Source organism: Schistocerca americana, chromosome 10 (genome assembly GCF_021461395.2).
Source record: "Schistocerca americana isolate TAMUIC-IGC-003095 chromosome 10, iqSchAmer2.1, whole genome shotgun sequence".
NCBI classification, from domain to species: Eukaryota; Metazoa; Arthropoda; class Insecta; order Orthoptera; family Acrididae; genus Schistocerca; species Schistocerca americana.
In genome coordinates, this window is record NC_060128.1 from 118,154,726 (window position 1) to 118,174,667 (window position 19,942).

A 19,942-nucleotide genomic window follows, 5' to 3' on the forward strand; every position below is an offset into this window, starting at 1 on the left:
GATTGTGGATACGTGATCCATCTGTCATAAAACCACGTAAAGGTAAAACAGTGAAACTGCTGATGATGCCGCAAAATCACGAAACGCGTCACTGACATTAAATAATTTCGCAACCGAGACTGTTTTTGATCTGGGACTTAGAAATCTTACACATAGTAGAGAAAGAGATAAAACTCGACCTGCTGAAAGAACTGGAGACACCTTTCATAAAAAGAAGTACGGCAATATTCTGAAGGCACAGATGAAAGACAACGGAATGACATTTCTTAAGGCTCGTTAGAATTATGACAAGGCAGATGTATAATCATAAATCTGCAATATCTGTTTGACGAAATAGCTACAGCCTGATGGTTGTAGACTCAGGAAATGAGGAAAATGAGGCAACCAATAGAATAGAATTGTGTGTAGACATTGGCCGGCACGAGGGTGGCACCGGATACTAGCCAACTGCAGCATCAACCGACGTCGTTTTCACGTGCCTGGGGAAACTCCATGCGCACCGTGAGCAATGCTGACGTGGTGACGCTTAGCCTAAGCGTCGCTGACGAGATAACGCCTTCATAACAAGTGTCGGTAGAAACAGTCCATCAATCAGGAGGATGGAAATGGTCACGTGACGGCAGGGTGCGGACTGGGAAGCGCAGTGTAGCCTGAAGCTCTGCCTCTCTTCTCAGCCAGCTCTCGACCCGAACAGACGTTCCTTTCCTATCCTTTTTGACACCATGTACACGCTGTCTCCCGAATGCATCCCAACACTGACTTACGCCTTAATTATTTGGAATAAAGCTGTAGAATCGGCCAGTTTTGAAATGGAAACCTCTTGTTCTTATTGCATTCATCTTTACAAACCGGATTCCTACTGATCCTACCCACCTTACCATCAGGAAACTAGCACAAATGGTTGATGCAATATATGCGTTTACACAGTAACACCGCGCAGACGTCAGCTCACAACCACCCCCAGATAATTGGAAAAGTGTTAACGTGACGCTCTTGGAGCCCACAACAGAGTAACAGGAAGCGGCCTGGTTTAGTGGGCGGTGTGAGGAATGTACAGTTACTGATAGAAGTCAACGATTTTCATGTAAGACGAGGACTCATGGTCCATTGTGTTGTTAAACTATTTAATTGCAACGTCCTAGCTACACTGGAAGAAGTTTTAGTGTTTTAAGCTCATGAGATAAGTTTACAACCAGATGACTCTAAAGACGCCTCGACAGAAATGTGGTTAAATGCTACTAGTTATTACTAGCATTGTTGCAGTCAGAAGACGTCCTGTGAGGTGACGTGACTCGGCTACTTGACAACCAGTGAGACACCAGCGCGCTGTGGGTAGCATACACAGCGAGCTGCAGGGGTCACACCAGCAAGTGCCAGGGCAGACGCTTGGAGTGCCTATCGATCAGCACCTCGCGGAACTACTTCCTTCCGAGGGGTCACGTGCGTCAAAATAGTTCCAACACTATCCTGACGGCTCCACCATATTCAGGCCGACGCTCAGGACCAAGCGCCGGCTGCAGTAGCAGTTCATCAATCAGAGTCCCACACAGGGACCATTGTGCCTAGAGGAGCTTCGGCACCCATTATCCAGTCGAAAATTGGCGCTACGTGAAGGAACCAGTTCCATCGTTGGACCCAGCCAAGACGTGACCTCTTCCGCAGCACAGACTTGGATGGACATTGGTACTGGGCCGTCTCAGTGGCGTGCTATTAAACGTTCAATTCATACCGTATCGACGACAGCGGCTTGAGTGCTGGTTATTTTGACTTGGCGTGACACGAATTAAATGAAAAATGCCCCTCTTTGCAATGACAGACTAAAAAGCGAACTGCCAACTTAAGAACATTCATAGTGAATCCAGATATTGACATTTTTGTTACTTCAGTTTCGGTCTTCTGCTGGTTATTCATTTATTTGCTGTCTTGTTGGGACTTTAACTACCAAGCGAACTCTCATTTATGTTGTGTGCATCTAACTGCCAGAAGGGTACTTCAGCTTATAATCGCTCAACATTATTGCTTCTGAAGTGAGAGGACTACTTTTTATGAGCTTATGAATAATCCAATAAACTTGATATGCACATTTTTACATAGGCCTTAATCGCTGTGTGTTACCACCAGTGCGAGGCACATCAGAAGGAGTCAACAATAAAAATTCTTAGCAAAGAACTCGACGGATCAAAGAGAGAGAATGGTTGCGCACTTGTTACTGCACGATTTGTAAATAAAAACTCAAGCTGCAAGGGTGACAGAAGGCAAGAATTCCAGTGCAGGCATACATCTAAGGACATAAGGCACATGGTTGACGAAGTGGGATTCTGCAGTTGAGCTGAAATTAAAAGAATTGCTAACACTTTGTGGGAATGATGAACTGATTAAAAACAAAGTACTTGGCAGTTGAGGATTAGTTTTAGTAATTGTTATAAATTCAGTAATTTTGCATTTCGTTGCAATGTTAATCGATTACCAGGTGGGCTACACGGGGGCTCATCGATATCTCGCACAACGTGAAACATATTCACATTCTGTAACCGCCCAGAAGGCAAAATATTCAGCGTCCAGGAACTCTGGAAAATACGCGTGTGCCACAAATTGTATGTAGGTGTTACCTTACCCTTAAACAAAGGTGATACCAAAGGCACCACTAACACAATAAATTTATTCAGTAATAAACACAAGGAAATATATTTCGCAGCTGAATACGAGAAAAATACTATAATTAATTTCATAGAATTCTGCACAGAAAATCACAACAGGCACAATTTCAAGATACACAGGAAAAAATTTCTAGTACCACTTCATGTCCCCAGACATACACGAAGAGGCTGCATACAAACGAAACAAACAAAATTTCTCTAAAGAAAAGTCAGCGACAAGGAATTACACATCATTAAGTTAATTTCATTGGGTAACGACTTCTTTAGTTGAATGATAGACAAAAATGCAAAAATAAATAGAGAAAAAGAAATGATATCCCAGCTCTATGGAAGTAACGAATAATGTAACGAATGTGGTGCAAGCATACTTTATTTGTGTAAGATTTCTCAAAAACTAGTGGCCTCACTTAGATGTTATAAACTAGCTTTCTCTACCAACAACAACATACAACCGAAATTAGTTCAAAGATTTGTCATCTTAAACAATAAAAAAGATATATTCGAGAATATAAAAATTCCCATTCAAAAGTTGCTCAAGCTACTTCTTAGGACAGACTGACAGGAACTTCCGTGTTAGATACACTGAAAACATCAACTGTGAGACACACAAAAAATTCACAAAATCAGCCATAGAAACACACATAAAAAGCACTATAATCAATTTTCAAACACCGAAAAAGATCTTAAGATACTCCATCACTTCCAGAAATCACACCCAATGGATTTCGAAGAAGAGATTGAAATTTTGTACACCACGAAAAACAAGGAGGAAAAATTCTAAATAAGGAAATATAGAGCGAATCTTCTAATTTTTTAAAAATGTTTCTTCTTTGTTTAATATAGTAAGTCCACAAATGTGTCCTTTCCTTGACACATTGCACTCAAAATTTGTAACAAAATGGTACAAAGTAAATATAAATCTTAACCAATAATTTAAATATTCAGTTGTGTTAGGAGAGGAGTTACAGTTGAGAACCTGATGTAAACAATGTAATCCACTAAAAATGAAACACTTCCGACTACATCTAAATTCTTCAGAAAGCCACATTTTGATCCCACATAAACGTACAGTGTGATTCGTGTGTGTGTGTGTGTGTGTGTGTGTGTGTGTGTGTGTGTGTCTGCACGTAGTTATACAGACAAAAACACTAATTTCCAGCGTTTGAACGTAAAAAATAACAAGACTTATAATTCCGACTGCAATAAACCCCCCCACCCCCCCCCCCCCTAAAAAAACCGACTGCAGGACAAGAGGGGCAAAAACACACTTGCAGACCTAGCACAAAATATTGATGTAAATATTTGCACCTGATAATAAGGAAAAATTATCGTCGTGCTAGGCATGAAAAAATATTTAAATGTTGCAGTCTTTTATTATTCATATTATGAATGGCGCAGTCGCAGTTTTTCTAAAATCGTTGAATACGACGGATGAAGTTACGTAATTGCTGCTAACTTACCGCTGCTTTGCAGACATCAAATACTAGGCGGTCAGACGTACCTGAAACAGAGAAAGGAAAACAGATTAGCGGCGAAGGTGATTGAAACGAATGGCATCTGGCTGTTACTGTCTCAAAAATTTAAAGGCAGTTTTCAAACAACACGATTCCATCCTATGGCAATGTTTGCTACGTTGCCTGGTCATTGTACTAATATTCGTACACCTAATGTTTAGGAGAAAGTGTTATGAACTGTACCGTCTTTAAATTGTATCACTAACTAGTTTAGCAAACCATTGGCTTGGTAACGCTGCCTGTTGGAAAGAATAGGTATTAGGCTGTATCTAGCTGTTCTACTACATGATCAGTTCGACATACTGTTGAGAATGTGACACAATTTTGTAATAGCTGAAATAACATCACGTACCATCTCAAGCTGTTAACTTTCATTTAGTTTCCTGCTCCCCTAATGGGTGCTTCTCTTTCTTTGCCACGTGGTGTAGTTTCATTCGAAATTGTTGTTACTGATTTCACACACCCTGTGCACAGTTTTCTGTAATCCTCAGCCTATCTTTCCCGTTGCCGGAAGTTCATTGTTTTTTAACAGGTTCAGCTACATACACTGTACACGTCGGTGTATAAGTTTCTTCCAGAGTATTAATTAATTTGTCACTGTACAAGATAGGTGCAGGGAAATTCCGTCGCACAAATTGTTATTGGCAAATTATATTGACTCATTTCAGGACTATTGTCAATCAGTTCGATTTTAATGCATCTTTTTATGTGTTTCACACACTGAAAGGGCTAAAGTCTATTTTGAGAAAATGGAGTGCCAATTATCGGTAAGAAACTAAGTAACAACACGAAATTTTGGCGAGATGTCGACCTGACGTAAGGTGGGTAGGTGGTGTCAGAAGACCTAAAGGGACAACATGGGTGATTGTAGATGAAGGCTATAACTTAAGGGGTAAGTCTATAGCAAAGGAGGTTGAATGTCTCATGACGATGCATTATAATCAGTTGTTTTCTTGTTTTGCAAGAAGTTATTAAGTAACATACGAGAAAATAATACACCGTCTCGAGATTCAATACCTGCAGACAGTAATTTTCTTCAGAGGGAAACACGCCACCATTTTCCCCAGTCTAAACTTATTTATGTAGCTGGGAGTAAATATCGTCAGACATGGACTAAAAAGTGAGATGTCTCTCTCCAAGGATTTTGGATAAACTTTCTGCACCAGGTCTTCAAGAGTGACAGCTGGTTTCACACCTTATGGTGAACATCCCTTCATTTTTATGTATAACCGCGGTTAACCTCGTGCTTTACAGTAACTTCAGGCACTGTTCTGTAACTACTGGTAACACTTCGCAATAATCTTGTTTTGTTTAATATGCCTTCAAAGTTATTATTAGTAAGTTATTCGATTGCAAAAATGTGCTGTTTTCCTTTGTGTCCACTAAATTTATTCTTTGTGATAGTTGACGTCGTATACAACGTTGCTAGAATTATCTTTCGTACAATCTGTTTTGCCAAAGAGGAAATTCATACTACAGTTTGTTTAATATTAGAATTTAGGGAAGGACACGTAATTTCAGTACCCCAGTTATATGTGTCATAAAAATGGGGCTGTAACTAATTTTTATTTGTACATTTTAAATGTACAAGAGATTGTACAAAGTAGTCATTTTGAATGGTTTTGTAGAGAGTGGTGACAATTTTTAAGGGAATTGTCAAGGCTTGTTAGATTAAAACCAGTGATGTAGGTATAAGCAGACCAGTACATGGTGTTTGCAATACAGTGGAATCATTGCCTTTTTAGCGATTATCAGAGAAGAAAATGTAATTAATACGATGATAAGCCATAATTGAAGACCACAGAACTACATCTTGTATGTGATCCCATGTCCGGAATATTGTGGAATATTGTTTGCTACAGACAAGAATGAATTACATCACATGAAGGCATCGCAATGTTAGTTACTTTTAATACTATGTTGCTTCCTAGGCATAATTATTACTGATGCTCACCAAATTACTCCTCTGAATGCGAAAATATTTTATTGTCGGAAACCTAGATAGAGAGAAAAATGATGATCGTAATAAAATAACTGAAATCAGAGCTCGTACGGGCGCATTTAAGCCTTCATTTTTCCAACGCGCTGTTCTAGAGTAGAACAGCAGAGAACTAGTCTGGTCGTGGTTCGAAGTACGCTCTGCCAGGCACTTAAGTGTTATTTACAGAGTAGTCCTGAAGATAGATGTTTATATTCCTAGTTCCGTACTTGACCAGTAACCCCCCGTACACTTATATAAACGTCAGTAATCTACCAATGAAATTCAGCCGCTTTCACGTCTTTCCCAGACAGAAAACGATGCACAACGCGCATTTCACTTCCGGAGGGATTTTCAATCGAATGAGGCATTTTAAATCTGAACCGAAAATGCAGATGGATTCTTCCGTTATGGCGTCTGTGTGCAACCAATAGCTACATAAGCCAGCTTAAAAGCACGGATAGCTTACTCACAGAACACACCCTCAACGTGTACGCCCGCACTACTTTCCCACTCTCGCGACATGTTTCGAGACTGTTCGCTCCCTCAATTCTTACGTCTCCCACACCCCCTGTGTCGCCTCACCATTTCCACAGTTCCAATAGCACGACCCCAGCCACCTTTTCCGAAGGGATCCCCTTCTCGTTTTACACCTCACAGCTCAAAACCGCTCCACATCGAACGACGAACACATCTGTGGTAACACATCTCTCTCTCTCTCTCTCTCTCTCTCTCTCTCTCTCTCTCTCTCTCTCTCTCTCTCTCTCCCTCCCTCCCTCCCTCCCCCCCCCTTTCCAGAGTGAACCTACGTGTGGGACATCGACAGCCGAGCGAATTTTGCCGTGAACGTAACAAGTTCTCCAGTACTACGTAACAAGTTCTCCAGTACTACGTAACAAGTTCTACAGTACTACGTAACAAGTTCTCCAGTACTACGTAACAAGTTCTCCAGTACTACGTAACAAGTTCTCCAGTACTACGGCACAAGACACTAAGTAAACACGACATTTTTTTTCCGTTCGGCATGTTGACTTCATTGACTCATGCCTCAAATTCTCAAATTCACTGTTGTTCTTGTGTGTGAACTGTGTTGTTCAAGTGAGTAGCTCTAGCCGTAGTGGCCTCAGAACATTTTATTGTGAGTGCTCCGTTGTCTGTATGTACCCAGTCAGGATTCGTTTCCTGTACTCCGAAGGAAATGAAGCTTTTGACAACATGCACGAAGTACAATAGTAGTATGATGATAGGAGGCATGATGAATGAAAAGTTCGCTGCTGGGTAAAGTGATTTGAAACCAGACCTGTAATTGTCTACGACGAATTCGTGCTGATAGTCGTGCCAAAAGTTAACATATTGTGCCTGGGTTGAAATCGGCTACGGTTCGTGATTTGAATCGACGCAAGCTGAAAATGCCTTAGTCATTCCAACCTAATTTCGAGGAAACTAATAAAAGCGCAATTACAACTAAACCATTCACTCTTTTGTCCTAAAAAAAAAAAAAAAAAAAAAAAAAAAAAAAAAAAAAAAGAAAGAAAGAAAGATCAGGGACACACAATATTGTTGTTGATACCATTTTCACATTGTAACAAAAAACTGTGCACATAAAAATGTGCAAACTTGGATGAGTGAGGTCCTTTTAGCATGTTTCTGGATGCCCTACTGTATCCACTGTTTTTCCGTTAATAAATACGTTCAACAGCAGCTTTAATTTCTGTCACAATAAGTTTTTCACCTTTGTTGCATTTTGTTGTGAGTTATGCTACTTCGTCTATCGTAGAAAACCTGTCATGCCTGCTAAGTTCTGTCACAAGGGAGAAGGGAATGTCCCCCTGACGGGAAAATATTGTGTTTTTCCAGACCGGTTACACCAGTCAACGCCAATAACATTCCACATGCCACATGAACGTGACTTCTGTCCTCCATGTATCTCGGAATGGAAGTGTAATTCGGTGACTGATGGAGGACCGCACTGCAGAATCTTTTAGGGGAAAGTGCATACTTCGTGGTACCCTTGTTTTCAATTGACTTTATGATATATGTACATATGTACATTATTTTTTTAATGTCAGCAGTACAAAATACTTCGGCTGAGAACTATCCGGCCCCTGTGACCGAGCGGTTCTAGACGCTTCAGTCCGGAACCGCGCTGCTGCTACGTTCGCAGGTTCGAATCCTGCCTTGGGCATTGCTGTGTGTGATTTCCTTAGGTTAGTTAGGTTCAAGTAGTTCTATGTCTAGGAGACTGATGACCTCAGATGTTAAGTCCCATAGTGGCTAGAGCCGTTTTGGTGCAATACCAGGAAACCGAAGATACTTTAAACAATCGAACTCACATCTATGAAACTGCTTCAAACATCTGATTACCTTAGAAATAGATTGATGTGTTAAACATTTGACCTTCAGGATGTAGTTGAGAAAAAGGTTTGGAATTATGCTCAGAGTTTGTTGGAAGTCGGTAAGCGCCCTCATTATGAAATCTTAGATGAGTGCAATTTGTATTATTTGCTCCCCAGTTTAAACAAAAGAAAGTTTTTCACGCAGCTGGATTTCTATGACGTGAAATCGCATGCATTCTACAATAATATAAATTCGTAAGCACATTTTGTGATTTTATTTATTTATTTGCACGTCACGTTCCGTAGGAGCAAATTGAGAAGCAAATCTCCAAGGTCATGGAACGTGTCAATACATGAAAGTACAACATAAAAGTAATAACAGATATAATAAAATTATAATGGATCCGAAAAAATTCAAGCTATACGTTTAAGTAAACACAATCAACAATACAACAAGAATCAGCTTATTTTTTCAAGGAATTCCTCGACAGAATACAAGGAGTGACCCATGAGGAAACTTTTCAGTTTCGATTTGAAAGCACGTGGATTACTGGTAAGATTTTTCAATTCTAGTGGTAGCTTATTGGAAATGGATGCAGCAGTATACAGCACACCTCTTCGAACGACAGTTGAGGAAGTGCGATCCAAATGCAGGTTTGATTTTTGCGGAGTATTCACTGAGTGAAAGCTGCACACACACACACACACACACACACACACACACACACACACACATATATATATATATATATATATATATATATATATATATATATATATATATATATATATATATATATATGTGTGTGTGTGTGTGTGTGTGTGTGTGTGGAGAGAGAGAGAGAGAGAGAGAGAGAGAGAGAGAGAGGACAATGTCAAAATATCCAGACTCGTGAACAGGGGTCGACAAGAGGTTCATGAACTTTCACCACTAGTTGCCCGATCCGCCCGTTTCTGAGCCAAAGATATCCTTTTAGAATGGGAAGAGTTACCCCAAAATATAACACCATACGACATAAGCGAATGAAAATAAGTAAAAAAGACTAACTTCAGATACCGTTCGAAAAGCATAAATGGCAGCGTTAAGTCTTTGAACAAGATCCTGAACGAGGGCTTTCCATGACAGTTTTCTATCTATCTGAACACCTAGAAATTTGAACTGTTCAGTTTCACTAATCATATGCCCATCCCGTGGAATTAAAACACCGGGTTTTGTTGAATAGTATGTTATAAACTGTGAAAACTGAGTCTTATTGTGATTTAGGGTTAGTTTATTTTCTACAAGCCATGAACTTATGTCATGAACTACACTATTTGAAACCAAGCAAATGTTGCACACGTAATCCTTTACTATCAAGCTAGTGTCATTAGCAAACAGAAATAATTTAGGGTTACCCATAATAGTAGAGGGCATACCATTTATATAAATAAGGAACAGGAGTGGCCCCAACACTAATCCCTGGGGCACGCCCCACTTTACAGTGCCGCTATCAGACCCCACACCACAGCCATTCTCAACACTGTGAATAACGACCTTCTGCTGTCTGTTGCTAAAGTAAGAGCTGAAGCAAGTGTGATCTACTCCCCATATTCTGTAATGGTCCAACTTCTGTGTGCATACTGTCTGCAAACTGTGTTGCGAACAGAGTCGGTATAAAGAAGTAATGAAGTAAAACTTTATGTCTGATACTGAAGTTCAGTCGCATGAACAGCGAAAATGTAGTACGCGACGTACTTTTTTTTTTCTTTCATTATTTTGTGTGTGGTTGACTGCAAGGGAAAGTTTCGTAAGTGTCTGAAATTATGGGTAAAGTTTGTCGGTGGTCGCGAACTGCTCTGCTGGTATTTTCGTGCAATCAAACACACGGTTTCGAAATGTAGCACTCGCCTTTGAACATAGAATCATACTTTTTAATGATTAGATTATGGTAGCATTTTATATTCGGTCAGTAGCTACTCGAAATATTGAAAATGAAATTTTTGTTGCCCTGGAAGACTTCCGAAGGCAAGCCTGCAACTGGTTCTGATTTCGAGACAGTCTCTTCGTAATAGAGCTTCGTGGTTCTTACTGTTGGTTTCAGACTGCATTTCAGTGTTGCTAAGTAACTTCACAAGGGACTAAAGGCATGCCGCTGTTGGTGTTATGACCAACTGTTTAAAGAGCTGAATGCAGACAGGTTCTATAACAGACAAGACGTTTCATCATAGTACGCACTTCTGTACAACAAACGTAATTTCCCTGAATACATAATTGGTCAGTAATAAGACTGAATTGTAACAGCATTAGGTATAAGTGACTGAACGCATGAAATTCAGTTCAGCATTCTGACATTTCCGATCTCCAAAGCTTTTTATTACCCTTAAAAGCCAACTTCGCACAGCGTAGACGTTTGGGAGGATACACAGGAAGACACAGAGAAACGAGAACGTTTCCACAATCCAATAGGACTAGAAGTGATGAAGGAAAGAAATTGCATTCATAGTAGCTGAAACCTTCCAACTTTGCTATTTACGAAACATTGATGGCATTTACCATTTTTTAAAAATTACGTCCTTTAGATTGTGTCCTCGTGTACGAATACATTTGGGAAATCTGCTGTTGAGATTCCTCATTGACCGCTGCGACATCTCAGTTGAGATACTGTGAATTGCATCCCGAATTCTCTGTTTTAACTCATGCAAGGTTCTTGGTCGAGTCGTGTAGACTTTGCTCTTGAGGCAGCCCAACAAGAAAAAAATCACAAACGGATAAATCTGGCGATCTAGGGGGCCATGTAATGTTGCCGAATCGTGAAGTCACACGGTTGCCAAACAATTCTGGCACATACGTTATTGATTGCCGTGCAGTGTGTTATGTCGTTCCGTCCTGTTGAACCCATGCTTCTTGAACGTTTGGATAATACACTCCTGGAAATGGAAAAAAGAACACATTGACACCGGTGTGTCAGACCCACCATACTTGCTCCGGACACTGCGAGAGGGCTGTACAAGCAATGATCACACGCACGGCACAGCGGACACACCAGGAACCGCGGTGTTGGCCGTCGAATGGCGCTAGCTGCGCAGCATTTGTGCACCGCCGCCGTCAGTGTCAGCCAGTTTGCCGTGGCATACGGAGCTCCATCGCAGTCTTTAACACTGGTAGCATGCCGCGACAGCGTGGACGTGAACCGTATGTGCAGCTGACGGACTTTGAGCGAGGGCGTATAGTGGGCATGCGGGAGGCCGGGTGGACGTACCGCCGAATTGTTCAACACGTGGGGCGTGAGGTCTCCACAGTACATCGATGTTGTCGCCAGTGGTGCTCTAGAAGGTGTAAGTCAACTACCCTGGCCAGCAAGATCTCCGGATCTGTCGCCCATTGAGCGTAGTCTCACGCGGTCTGCACGTCCAGCACGAACGCTGGTCCAACTGAGGCGCCAGGTGGAAATGGCATGGCAAGCCGTTCCACAGGACTACATCCAGCATCTCTACGATCGTCTCCATGGGAGAATAGCAGCCTGCATTGCTGCGAAAGGTGGATATACACTGTACTAGTGCCGACATTGTGCATGCTCTGTTGCCTGTGTCTATGTGCCTGTGGTTCTGTCAGTGTGATCATGTGATGTATCTGACCCCAGGAATGTGTCAATAAAGTTTCCCCTTCCTGGGACAATGAATTCACGGTGTTCTTCTTTCAATTTCCAGGAGTGTAGTTGCACGCAGGTGTAACGGGAGTTCGTAACCTCTCCACGTAACGATCGGCATTGACATTTATTGTGTTTCCCTGTTCATTTGCGAAATAATACGATCCGATAGTCCCATGTGATGAAACACCACACCATACTGTCACTTTACTAGCGTCTAAACGGCGCTCATGAACGTCATTAGGAATTATGTTTGCCCTTTAATGGTAGTTTCGTTTATTCATATAACCTATGAGATGAAAATGTGCCTCATCTGACATCCACAAGTTGTTTAGAAATTCATCATCATTGTTTATTTTTGTTATCATTTGTTGACAGAATCCTAATCCTAACCAGTAATCGTTGTCCTTCAATTGTTGTAACGTCTGTAGTTTGTACGGATGAAATTTTAAATCAAGATGAAGAATTCTGCGCAGACACTCTCCCGGTACATTCCAACCACTGCTGCTTGCTTGCGAATTGAACGCCGTGGGCTCCGTAAGACAGACTCGCGTACAACATCAATGTTCCCTGGAGAAAGCGCACTTCTTGGCCGTCCTGTTGGTTTCTTCTTGAGGGCAGATTCAGTCTCTTCAAAGTTATTAATCCAACATTTTATTGAGTGTTTCGACGGAACGGCATCATTTCGTCCTAAATTATAAAAAACGCCGGAAGTCCCTCTGCGCCGCTACCAAACTATTATCGTTCTTATATAACATTTTTATGGCTAACGAACGCTGTTGTCCGTTCCACTGATCCATGATTACTGAAATGGCGGACTGTTTACTCGCGAACTATCTCGAACCCGCAGTGCTGTCATCTGCCCATGGCTGCCACAACTCGTTTCAAACATTCCCGTTATTCTGTGTCTCCGTGTACGACATAGGGCTCCCAGTTCAGGTTGTCATCAATAAAAGCACGCACAGATACAGAATATTCTGTTTCACTTTTTACGTTTTCTTCATGAACTATTTGTAATGGTGTGGCCATGCCGTGAAAGTACTGAATTACGTACACTGTGTTTCACCAGAAACCAATAAGAATCAATTTCCACAGAAGCACTGGACTATCAGTTTGCAGGAACACTTAATTCACATTTTCCAGCTTTAAACTTTACGAAAATTCTTTCATTATAAACAAAAATCGTTATTCCAGCTTCATGGATGCACGATGGCAGACCTATCCTATGACTCAAAATATATTTACTTATGTTTTGTCTGGTTCTGATTGCTCCAACGACGTGTATTTAATCGTGGACAACATCCGCAGCCCTTTGAGAGAGCAAGAAAGTTTCAGTTAATCACGGGTCGGTAAAATTGGCTCCCTCTCCCATTCAGTGTACCCCCTCCTGCGACAGACCGCCCCCAGAAAAATATGTACAGCCAGAGAAACGTACCACTTGGCTACCGGACAATTTGGCCGAGTTTCAAGCAGTCACCGCAGATATACGGGTACCCTGTACCGTTAATTGTTTACAGCTTACCTGGTCGGAGAGAACTTCTTTTATTCCACTTCACCCTCCGCTATTTCTCCTGCGCTCCTTTACCTGCGCCTGGCTGTCCTTCAAAGAATTATAGCTGCGTTGTTTATAGCGTTGGAGTACATATAACTGGAATGTAGATGCCTATGGCTTCGAATTGCCATCCTGTGCGAGTATCAGACGTATATCAAAGAGAAACATAGACTGACAGAAAAAAATCGCAACACCATAAAATAATTAATGTATAGTAATGAAATTTCGGGAATACGTTTTTCATATTTAAGTGATTACGAGGGGCGTTTGAAAAGTCCGTGCAAAAATAAAAACTACTTAGGTGTTTGGGGTAAACCTTTCCATAACCGTGTCAGACAGTTAGAAACTCAGACATCAGCCGCATGTCCTCCTGCACCAGCACTTCCATGGGGAATGTGTCGCCAGAGTACTCGGAGGATATTCCTTTGGTGACACGTCGTCGTATGTACTTTCAGCACGACGGTGCTGCTGGACGTTCCGTACGATCAGTGATACAGTAGCCTTCTGCACACATTGTGAACAACTTTTAACTCCCTGTTTTTTTGTCCCGGAAAATTTCAGAATTTCAAAGACTGCAAAGAGTGTGTTCCGAAAGTTATTGTTAAAACTATGAACTTTAAAAGTGACAAATGAAATGTCGTGTGGCGAGGGCCTCCCGGTGTGCGTCGATGATGATGATGATGATGATGATGATGAAATGACGATGACGAACACGACACAAATACCCAGTCCCTGAGCCAAGAAAATCTTCAACCCCGTTGGGAATCGAACCGCGGCCCACCCAGCATGACAAGCCAGCTCGTTTATCCACTCAGATCCGGTGGTGAACAACTTTAAAAATATGGATTCGTCTTTCGCTGCCCTCTAAGGATAGCACAGTTTCGTAAATTCATAAATTTTTACCGAACCTGAAACTGTTGTTCTCCATGGTACCGTTATACCAGTCAATCCATACTTCTGCGAATATTTAGTTCTGTTATTAAGCAATCGTGACGTATTAAACCGATGGTTCGTTATTACACCTGTCAGTACCGTAGATATAGATATCTAAACCATTACCATGTAAATTCATAAACTGTTACAAATATGTACGAACTGAGTTCTGATCATACATCTACCTCTATTATTGTATCGCCGTCTTCCTCTTTTCCTTCGGAATCGTCGTCACCACCACCACCACCACCACCACCACCACTTCAGCCCTACTGGACCACACATTATACTACAAACAGCCTTTCATTACGCCATATTACGATTGTCATTGTTGTTGTTGTTGTTGTGGTCTTCAGTCCAGAGACTGGTTTGATGCAGCTCTTGATGCTACTCTATCTTGTGCAAGCTGCTTCATCTCCCAGTACCTACTGCAACCTACATCCTTCTGAATGTCCTTAGTTTATTCTTGTCTAAGTCCGATTTTTATCCTCCACGCTGCCCTCCAGCACTAAACTGGTGATCTCTTGATGCCTCATCTCCTGCCAACCCATCCCTTCTTCTAGTCAAGTTGTGCAACAAATTTTCGAAAGCTTCTATTCTCTTCTTGTCTAAACTGTTTACCGTCCACGTTTCACTTCCATACATGGCTACACTCCATACAAATACTTTCAGAAATGACTTCCTAACACTTAAATCTATACTCGATGTTAACAAATTTCTCTTCTTCAGAAACGCTTTCCTTGCCGTTGCCAGTCTACATCTTATATCCCCTCTACTTCGACCATCATCACTTATTTTGCTCCCCAAATAGCAAAACTCCTGTACTACTTTAAGCGTCTTATTTCCTGGTCTAATACCCTCAGCACCACCCTATTTAATTCGACTGCATTCCATTATCCTCGTTTTGCTTTTGTTGATGTTCCTCTTATATCCTCCTTTCAAGACATTGTCCATTCCGTTCAGCTGCCCTTCCAGGTCCTTTGCTATCTCTGAGAGAATTACAATGTCATTATGTTCCTCATTTATAAAAGTGTAATACTGAAGGTTTCCGCAGACGGTCGGATTAGAGGGGGACGTCGAAGCTTTTCGGAGCCGGTCTGCTAAATTTGTTACCGCTAGATTGTAACAACAGGTACTACGGAGATGCTTTGGGAACTCAAATGGGGATCACTGGAGCCAAAACGACGGTCTTTGCGAAGAGCTCCATTGAGAAAATTTGGTGAACTGGCATTTGCGGCTGACTGCGGTACAATTCTACGGTCGACAACATGCATTTCGCGCAACAAACGCGAAGACAAGATTAGACTGACCAGGGCCCGTACGAAGGCATATAGACGGTCGCTTCTCCCTACTTCTATGTGCGAGTAGAACAGAATAGGAAGTGACTGTTATTGGTAGAAAGTTTAAGTACCCTCCGCCATGCACCATACGGTGACTTCGGGAGTGTGTATACAAATTTGGATGTAGAAAGAAGTAGTCTGATTTAATAAACGAACTGATATTCTGATCAGAGCAAATAATGAAACAAATTAACAAATAATGGGGGTTTGGTGAAATTTTAAATAAATTAAGAAATAACGATTCGTGATGTAACGTTGCAATTTTTGTATGAAACCGTCCAGTGACGTATTTCAGAGGATAATATGGAAATTCCTGTGGTCAAGTAGTCGTTCAGTTACACTGCTCTGTAACTGCAGATCTGCATTAACATAGCTAGCGGCCTACTCTTTGTTTTTTTTGTCTCTCCTATTTAATACGGTGGACGCTTCCAAGAGCTGAATGCTTACAAGCTGGCTGCGCGAGATAAGATTTCTTCTAAGAGGAAGCTTCCGCCATAAAAATTGTTCTGCCATGGGCGAAGCGTAGCCGAAGGTAAACAAACAAACTGGCATGTGCAGCGCTCCTCACACCCCAGCCCCTCTCCCCAGGCGGGACACGGGACACGCTTTTCCATGCCGAAAGAAACACGGAATTCTTCGCAGAAGGCTTTTAGCAAGATACGAGATTTCTAGGCGTGTGTTGCTTCTCTCAGCGCGCATGAACTCGTTACGAAGCCTCGAAATAACGCTCGCTTTACACTTTTAAAATCCAGCTTTCTGATTGGGGCATACTGTCATTTTCTGCAGTCCCCGGGTTTTCTCGCTGTATATACGTGCAGAGCAATGATTACGCCCTTATCGGAATTATGCCATGTAGTGGGAGACATTTCTGTCTTTCTCTATATCCAAAAAGCACTATTGGTTCAACACAGAAGAAGTCTACGATAACAGGTTGTAATGTTGTTGCATTAATTTGTTCTGAAAGCGGTGCTGATGTTCAAGACCATAAAAGTGGGTTAAAAGCTGTGAGCTATCTGAGGAAGTTAACCTTGCATTACTGCGCAACTGTGTCACCAGGTATCCAGTCTAGCTTACCAAATTCCCAATAAGACTAACATTAATTATAATCTTTTAGTACTCATCTTACGATAACCGGTGATTATATATATAAAAAGACAATTTAAATAAAAGAAATAAATCAGTTTATATTTAGACATTTTAACATTGATCATTGTTCCGTTAAAATTACAGCATATCAAACTAGATTCATAACTAAACTGGTGCCTTATTTAGGATTGTGAAAATGTGAGTTTGTAATCTTATGGAACACATCAAATAGGGAGCCAAGATTGGGAGACTACATACAACACTGCATTCATAAAATAACACACGAAGAAGGTTGAAACATATGCAAGAGGAAATTCACCACAACCAACTGATTCGATTTTCACCCAAAGAAGTTACGTTCGTAGCGCAATCCTGTCCGTCATGAAATTACGGCACACTGGTGTACTAAATTCATACTCACTCTCTGTGGAATCTTCCCGAAAAGAATACCTGAGGGCTACTTTGATGATTACACCAGATGCTTCACGTGGTTAGCTTGGTTTACACAAAGAGTGTAACTCCACAATAATTTTGAAAATTAAAATAAATTACATCGAAACGCAATTTACAAAAGAAAAACCTCGAACTGGTTACTATCGTCTTACTATTAACCTGATGGGTCAAACAATTGTATAAGCACGTGGTACTGGTCTCACAAAGTACACGCCACGTCGGTTGAACATAAAGAAAAGTTGCTATATTGAAAAATATTGTCAAGACGAGACGTTATAATCTCACGCACGTTCGCATTTAAGATTGATGATCTTAGAGGTACTGATCAACACGTGGTTCCACTTTACTCACAAAGTAGTGACAAAGCAACTACCGGAAGATATTCTGAACTTCACACTCGAATTACACTGCATTGCAATTTAAGATTACATTAAATATTATAGAGCTAAAGCTGAAATAAAGGTGATTAAATTTTCAGTTAGGCTGAACTTAAGAAATCCATTGTCCTACGGACTTGGCAGACACGCGCTTAGCCGGAGATCTTACCACTTCAGACGCTCGCCGCGGACAGACTGACCTGGGCCCCTACCGAGCGTGCTTAACCGAAACAAACGGAAGTGACCAGACAGGCAGCTTCCTATACCAACATGACAAGGGACAGAAAGGACCATACTAAGAGTAGAAATCTCTCTGCTTTTAGAAAGCGTAGCTACCTGTTCCGACGTTGGTCCTACTGCTCACTAGCAGACAGGCTTGTCTGCTACCATCAAGCATGCAACTAGAAATACATTTGCTCATTCATCCTCCCACACAGAAGGGAAGGATAATGACAGTATCTTATCATATACAGTATATAAAAGATAGCGGATGTAGGTTCCGTATGAGACTGTGTGACATGAATTACATATAAACTGTGTTTTAAAGTGTAGTAGTGTGACAGTGTGACAGATCGTTCTTGATTATGTGTAAAAGTAACACGTTCCACTGCTCAGTCTCCTCCCAGATAGTCAGAAACACCACAGTAAATTTAGAAGTGGAATGTACGCCGTAAATGACAACAGATTTAAGAAATTAACGTGAAGGGAATCCAACAGAGACCTTTCAAGGTGATTGGTTAACATCTTCGCCTGAGTTACGCTGGTCGACGTTCTCAGTGTTTGTCAACATTGGCTGGCGATTTCTTGCTCTGAGAAAAAACAGCTAGGTTCCAGGGCGACCACAAGAAGAACACTTCTCTTTAGGCTTTAGTAGGGAAAAACTTCGCTTTAGGCCTTTGCAAAGTAACTTCTTGTTAGGCTTTTGTAGAGTAAGGACTACACTTTATGCAGGGTGTTTATAAATGAATATCGGGGTTTTAATGCATTATAATATTTATTACATTAAACTTACAGTTATAAAAGATGTTTCAAATGAAAGAGCAAGTCCAACAGTTTTACCAAGAACCTTATGAATGTTCAATGTGAGCACCAACTACGCGACTGGTTGAAATTCACTGTACGCAAGCGCTGGATAGGCCGCAAGGGGCCCAATGACAGGGCTTGCTTTGCATGGCCTCCACGTTCACCCGACCTAACGCCATGCGAGTTTTTTCTTTGGGGCTTCATGAAGGATCGTGTGTACGTGCCTCCGCTCCATCAGTCTTCCCTGAATTAAGAAAGCGAATTGAAGCACCTGTTGCTACAATCATTGAAGACACACTTATCAACGTTTGAGAAGAACTCGGCCGTAGACTTGATCTGTGCCGTGTGACAAATGTTGCTCACATTGAACATTTATAAGGTTCTTGGAAGAACTGTTTCAGCTTCTTTTTCATTTGACATATCGTTTACAAGTGAAAGTTTAATATACTAAATATTATACAGCGTTAAATCCCCGATATTCATTTATAAACACCCTTATTTTCGAAGAGTTAAGACGTCTGATTAGGATACGAGAGATGACTGATGAGTTGAGCCGTTGCTGCCGCTAAAAGTATGTCTCTAAGTAGTAGCTAAGTATTATGAGAGAACTGAGATTATATTCTGCAGTCGTTACTGCCGCTGGGTACATTATTCACGATCCACGTGTTGTGGCACAACGGGCCATCGTCGCGCCCAACAATGAAGTTGAGAAGCAAAGTTAATTTGCTCCCTTCAGGAGCAAGGTATGCGGATTTAAAGTCACGTAACCAGTTTGTGACTCTCAACGCGCATTCTCACTACCTTGTGGTGTTCGTACCTGTCTTGTGACGTACTTACCACTTTTAACTAACAATTTACACTACTGGCCATTAAAATTGCTACACCACGAAGATGACGTGCTACAGACGCGAAATTCAACCGACAGGATGGCTGCGGTTACCCTTGACGCTGCATCACAGACAGGAGCGCCTGCGGTGGTGTACTCACCTGGGTGCACGAATGGCAAAACGTCATTTTTTCGGATAAATCCAGGTTCTGTTTACAGCATCGTGATGGTCGCATCCGTG